The following is a 7,017-nucleotide window of genomic DNA, read 5'->3' on the forward strand; positions in this document are numbered from 1 at the left end:
TGTGTGGGGACAGAGTGACGTGCGTGGGGACAGAGTGACGCATGGGGACAGAGTGACTCGTGGGATAGAGTGATGCGTGGGACAGAGTGACGCGTGGGGACAGAGTGACGTGTGGGGACAGAGTGACGCATGGGGACATTGTGACGCATGGGGACAGAGTTACGTCAGGCAGGGCAGCGTGACGTGTGGGGCAAAGTGACGTCGTGGGATCCAGAGTTTCCGTCGTGGGGACAGGAGTGACGTGTGGGACAGAGTGACGTCAGGTGGGCAGAATGACGCCGTGGCGGCGACAGAGTGACGTCAGTGCGGTGACACGAGTGACGTCATGTGGGACAGAGTGAAACGTGGGAAGAGTGACGTCAAGCGCGGGCAGAGTGAGACGTCAAGAGGGGCAGAGTGGACGCTTCTAGAACAGAGTGACACGTGGGGACAGAGTGCACGTGTGTGGACAGCGCAGTGACGTTTAAGACGGGGGCAGAGTGATGTGTGGGGAGCACGAGGTTGACACGTAGGGGACATTGTGATGCATCGGGGACAGAGTTGACGCAGGACGGCAAGAGTGACGTGTGGAACAAGTGACGTGTGTGGACAGAGTGACGTCAGGCGGGGCAGAGTGATGTGTGGGGACAGAGTGACACGTGGGGACAGTGACGTGTGGGAACAGAGTGACGTGTGGGAACAGAGTGACGTGTGGGACAGAGTGACGCGTGGGAGAGAGATGACGCATGGGACATGAGTGACGTGTGGGAACAGAGTGACGTGTGGGAACAGAGTGACGTGTGGGGACAGAGTGACGCGTGGGCAGAGTGACGTGTGGCAAGGCAGAGTGACGTGTGGGGACAGAGTGACGAGTGGAGACAGAGTGACGCATGGGGACAGAGTGACGTGTGGGCAGAGTGACGTGTGGCGGGGCAGAGTGACGTCTGGGGACAGTGACGCGTGGGGACAAAGTGATGCATGGGGACAGAGTGATGTGTGGGGACAGAGTGAAGCGTGATGGCAGGGGCAGAGTGACTGTGTGGGGACAGAGTGACGTCAACGGGCAGGCAGAGTGAACCGTCAAGGCGGGTAGAGTGCATGCCGTGGCGGACAGAAGTGACGCATGGGGACAGAGTGATGTGTGGGGACAGAGTGACGTCAGGTGGGGCAGAGGGACGTCAGGCGGGACAGAGTGACGCATGGAGACAGAGTGACGTGTGGGGACAGAGTGACGTGTGGGAACAGAGTGACGTGTGGGAAACAGAGTGACAGTAGTGGGGACAGAGTGATGTTGGGACACAGCTGACGCGTGGCGAACATGAGTGACGCGTGGGGACTAGAGTGATCGTGTAGGACAGAGTGACGTGTGGAGGAACAGAGTGACGTGTGGGGACAGAGTCGATGCGTAGGACAGAGTGACGTGAATGGGAGGACAGAGTGACGGGTGGGGACCAGAGTGATGTGGTGGGGACAGAGTGACGTTGGGGACAGGAGTGACGTCAGGTCCGGGGCAGAGTGACGGCCAATGACGCGTCATGCGGGGCACGAAGTGACGTTTATGCGGCAGAGTGAACGTCATGCGGAGCAGAGCTGACGTCAACGCGGGCCAGAGTGACGTCAAGAGGGGGCAGAGTTGACCGCACTTGAGGAACAGAGTGACACGTGGGACCGAGTCGACGTGTGTGGACAGAAGTGACGTCAAGCGGAGGCAAGAGTGATTGTGTGGGGACACGAGTGAATTGTGTGGGGGACAGAGTGAGCGCGTGGCGGACAGAGGACACGTGTGGACAGAGTGACGTCCAGGCGGGCATAGTGACGTCAGGCAGGGGCAGAGGTGACGTGTGGGGCGAGTGATGGTGTGAGGACAGAGTGACGCGTGGGACAGAGTGACGTGTGGGGCAGAGAGTGGACCGTGTGGGGACAGAGGTGATGTGTGGGACAGAGTGATCGTGTGGGGACAGGAGGTGATGTGTGGGAACAGAGTGACGCTGGCGACAGAGTGGACGTGTGGGGGAAGAGTGACGTCAGCGCGGGCATAGGTGACCGTCAGCAGGCAGAGTGACGTGTGGGGCAGAGTGATGGTGTTGTGGGGGACAGGAGTGAGCGCGTGGGGACAGAGTGAGGCGTGTGGGCAGGCGAGGTGACGTGTGGGACAGAGTTAGATGTGTGGGGACTAGAGTGAACGCGTGGGACAGGAGTGAACGGTGTGGACCAGAAGTGATGGCATGGGGACAGGAGTGACACATGGGGAAGAGTGGACGCGGTGCGAACAGAGTGACGGTGTGGTCGAGCAGAAGTGACGTCAGGCATGGCCTAGGACGTCAGCAGCGAGAGTGACGTGCCAGGCTAGGACAGAGTGATGCGTGGGGACAGAGTGGATGCATGGGAACAGTAGTGACGGTCGAGTGGGACAGAGATGACGCGTGGGACAGAGTGACGTGTGGGGAGCAGAGTGACGCATGGGACATTGTGACGCATGGGGAGCAGAGTTAGCGTCAGGCAGGGCAGCGGTGACGTTGGGGGCAGAAGTGACGGTGTGGGACCGAGGACGTGTGGCGAGAGTTTGCGTGTTGGGAGACAGGAGTGGACGTGGGTTGGGGACAGAGTGACGTCAGGTGGGCCAGAAATGGCGTGGCGACAGAGTGACGTCAGCGGGGCAGAGTGACGTCATGTGGGCAGGAAGGACGCGTAGGGGCACGAGTGACAAGACGTGGGGACAGAGTGACGTCAAGCGGGCAGAGTGACGTCAAGAGGGGCAGAAGTGACGCTCTTAGAAGCAACGAGTGACACGGGGAGCACGAGTGACGTGTGTGGACAGAGTGACGTCAAGCGGGGCAGAGTGATGTGTGGGGACAGAAGTGACAACGTGAAGGACATTGGTGATGGCATGGGGACCAGACGACCGTCAAGGCGGCAGAAGTGAGCGTGTGGACCCGGGGCAGAGTGACCGCTGTGGTGGGGCGAGGAGTGACGTTGGGACAGAGTGAAGTGGTCGGGACAGCGAGTGACTCGCGTGGGAAAAAAGTGATGCATGGGAACGAAGTGACGCGTGGGACAAGAGGACGTGTGGCAGAGTGACGATGTGGGGACCGAGATGACAAGCTGGAAGACAGGAGTGACGCATGGGACAGGAGTGACGTGTGGAACAGAGTGACGTGTGGCGAACAGTAGTGACGTGTGGGGACAGAGTGACGTGGTGGGGACAGGAGTAACGCGCTCGGCGACAGCGCGTGACGCGTGGGACAGAGTGACGTGTGGGGACAGAGTGACGTGTGGGGACAAGAGTGGACGTGTGGGGACACGAGTGATCGCGTAGGGAACAGAGTGCACGCGTGGGAACAGAGTGATCGTGTTGGGACAGAGTGACGTGTGGGCAGAGTGACGTGTGGGGACAGAGTGACGTCAGGCCGCGGCACAGTGCCACGGCAAGAGTGCACGTCCATGCGGGCAAAGTGACGTCATGCGGCGCCCCGCCAGAGCTGACCGTCATGCTTGCTACATGACGTCATTGTAGGGCAAGAGTGACGCTTGACGAACCAGAGTGAACCGTGTGTGGCCACAGAGTGACCGCCTCAAGCCGAGCAGAGTGATGTGTGGGGACGACGTGACCTGTGTGGCGCGACAGAGTATGACGCCGCGTGGCGACAGACGTGACGTGCTGGACCACGAGTGACGTCACGCGCCGGCGGCATCATAGTGACGTCAGACAGGGCAGACGTCCGACGCAGGCCCAGCGGTAGCACAATGCCTCGAGCACAGAGTGACTCGTGGGACAGATGTCGACGCCCGTCGGGACCAGCAGCTCGCATGCGCTAGGGAACGAGTCGACCGATGCGCGGCCCACCGCAGTGACGCCCTGTCGGGCGACCACGAGTCGACGTCGTGGACGCGACAGACCGTGAGCGCTAGGCCGGCGCAGACCGTGACACGGCCACGACGTGACAGCTCCATGCGGCGGGAAACAAAACAAACCCACAACACAAAACCCACCCAACAAAAACTACCCCACAACACCACCAAACGCGCACGTCTAATCCGCCCGGCAGAGCTGACGTCATGGCGGACAGAAGTGCACGTCAAAGACGGCGCAAGAGTGACGTCAAGCCGGCAGCAGTGACGTCAAAGAGGGGCAGAGTGACGCATTGAGACACAGAGTGACACGTGGCGACAGAGTGACGTTTGTGCGAGCAGAGTGACGTCAGCGGAGCAGAGTGATGTGTGGGACCAGCACGCTGATGTCGTCCCCGGCCACCGCCAGTGACCGCTCGTCGCGTCGACACGAAGTGACGTGTGAGCGGACAGCAGGACGTCAGGCGGGCATATGAGCAGGCAGCGGCACGAGTGACACGATGTGGGACCAGGTGAGCGTGTGGGACAGCAGAGTCGAACGTGTGGGACAGAGTGCGCTGTGGGGACACCGAGTGACCGCGCGTGGGGACAGAAGTGAACGCGTGGGGAACACGAGTGACGTGTGGGGACAGCAGTGCACCGTGTGGGGACACGCAAGTGACGTGTGGGGAGCAGAGTGATGGCGTACGGACACAAAAGTCGACGCGTGGGAACAGAGTGACGTGTGGGGACAGAGTGACGCTGTGGGGGACAGAGTCGACACGTCTGGGGACAGAGTGACGTCAGGCGGCGGCAGAGTGACCGTCATGGCGGGGCAACAAGTGAGTCAATGCCCCGGGCCCACGAGTGAACGTCACTGCGGAGCGAGTGAACGTCAAAGGGGCAGAGTGACGTGTGTGGACAGAGTGACCGTCAATGCAGGCGAGCAGAGTGTGATGTGGGGACAGAGGACTGATGTGGCGGACACGGAGTGCCACGGCGTGGCGACGAGTCGAACGTGTGGGGACAGGGAGTGACGCTCAGGCGGGGCATAGTGACCGTCAGACCAGGGGCGCAGAGTGACGTCAGCAGGGTAGCCCACCTGGACGTGTGAGGACAGAGTGACTGCGTGAGGACACGAGATGATGCGTGGGGACAGACGTGACCGTGGGACAGCAGTGATGCGTAGGGCACACGGAGTGGATGCGGTGGGCGGACACCGTAGTGAAGCGACCGGGCCCACTGGGGACCGAGAGATGTGATGCGTACGGACAGAGTGGAGTGTGGGACCAGAGTGATGGTGGGGACACGAGTGACGTGTGGGGACAGAGTGACGTAGGCGGGGCAGAGTGACGTCAAGCCGGCAGAGTGACGTCAAGCGGCGCAGAGTGACCGTCAAGAGGGGCAAGAGTGACGCTTGAGAACAGAGTGAGCACGGGGGGACAGAGTGGACGTGTGTGGGAACAGAGTGAACGTCAAGCGAGCAGAGTGATGTGTGGGGACAGAGTGACCGTGTGGTGAAAGAGTGACGTGTGCGGGACAAGAGTGACGTCAGCGGAGGCATAGTGACGTCAGGCAGGGCAGAGCTGAACGTCAGGACAGCGACAAGAGTGATGCGTGGGAGCACGAGTGCGCATGGGACAGAGTGACTGGTGGGACCAGAGTGTGGCGTGGAGACAGAGTGACGCGTGGGGACAGGAGTGCAGCCGTGTGCGGGACAGACCGTGACGCATGGGGACATTGGTCTGCACGCATGGTGGACACGAGTTACTGTGCAGGCACGGCAGCGTGACGTGTGGGGCAAAGCTGACGTGGTGGGGACAAGAGTGAGCGTCCAGGCGATGGCAGACGTGACCGTGTGGGACAGAGTATCTCGTGTGGGACAGAGTGAGCGTGTGCGCGACAGAGTGAGCGTCAGGTGGGCCCAGAATGACGCATCGGGGACAGAGTGACCGGTCAGGAGGCGGGGCAGAGTGATGTCATGTGGGGGCAGAGTGACGCGTCGGGGAACAGTAGTGAACACGTGGGGACAGAGTCGACGTCAAGCGGGCAGCAGTGAGACGTCAAGAAGGGGAGCAGAGTGACGCTTTAGAACAGAGTGAACACGTGGGGCACAGAGTGACCGTGTGTCGGACAAGAGTGACCGTCAAGCGCGGGCCAGTGATGTGTGGGGACAGAGTGACACGTGGGGACAGAGCTGACGTCAGGGCGGGTTTCAGAGTGACCGTGTGGCGGGCAGAAGTGGACGCTGTGGGACGAGTGACGTGTGGGGAACAGAGTGATGTGTGGGGCCAAAGAGTGAGCGCGTGAGGAAAAAGTGATGCATGGGAACAGAGATGACGTGTGGGGAAGAGTGGACGTGTGGCGCAGCAGTGACGTGTGCGGGAGCAAAGAGTGACGTGTGGGCAGCAGACGTGCACGTGCTGGGCAGAGTGACGTGTGGGGACAAGAGTGAGCGACGTGGAGACAGATGTTAAACGTGCTGCTGGGGACAGAGTGACGGTGTCGGCGACCACGAGTCGACGTGTGGGAAGCAGAGTGACGTGTCGGGGACACCCCGAGTGACTCGTGCATGGGCGACAGAGTCGACCCGTCCGGGCATCACAAAACCAGCCAGCCTGACCGTGTGGGCAGCGGCACGCCTGCCCTGCGCCGCCGGGCCAGAACGTGACGTTCTGTGGGGACAAGAGTTGACGTGTGGGCAGAGTGACGTGTGGGGAGCAGAAGTGACGAGTGGAGACGCACCGAGTGACCGCATGGGAACAGCAAGTGAACGTGTGGGAACAGAGTGGACGTGGTGGGAACAGATGTGACGTGTGGGACAAAGCAGTATGTGTGGGGACAGAAGTGAGCGCGTGGCGAACAGAGTGAACGTGTGGGGACAGCAGTGACGTGCTGGGCGAACAGAGTGACGTGTGGGGACAGAGTGACGTCAGGCGGGGCAGAGTGACGGCAGAGTGACGTCATGCGGGGCAAAGTGACGTTATGCGGGGCAGAGTGACGTCATGCGGAGCAGAGTGACGTCAAGCGGGCAGAGTGACGTCAAGAGGGGCAGAGTGACGCTTGAGAACAGAGTGACACGTGGGGACAGAGTGACGTGTGTGGACAGAGTGACGTCAAGCGGAGCAGAGTGATATGTGGGACAAGGAGTGACACGTAGGGGACATTGGTGATGCATGGGACAGAGTGACGTCAGCGGCAGAGTGACGT

The sequence above is a fragment of the Priapulus caudatus genome, unplaced genomic scaffold (genome assembly GCF_000485595.1).
Source record: "Priapulus caudatus unplaced genomic scaffold, Priapulus_caudatus-5.0.1 Scaffold2232, whole genome shotgun sequence".
Taxonomy (NCBI): domain Eukaryota; kingdom Metazoa; phylum Priapulida; class Priapulimorpha; order Priapulimorphida; family Priapulidae; genus Priapulus; species Priapulus caudatus.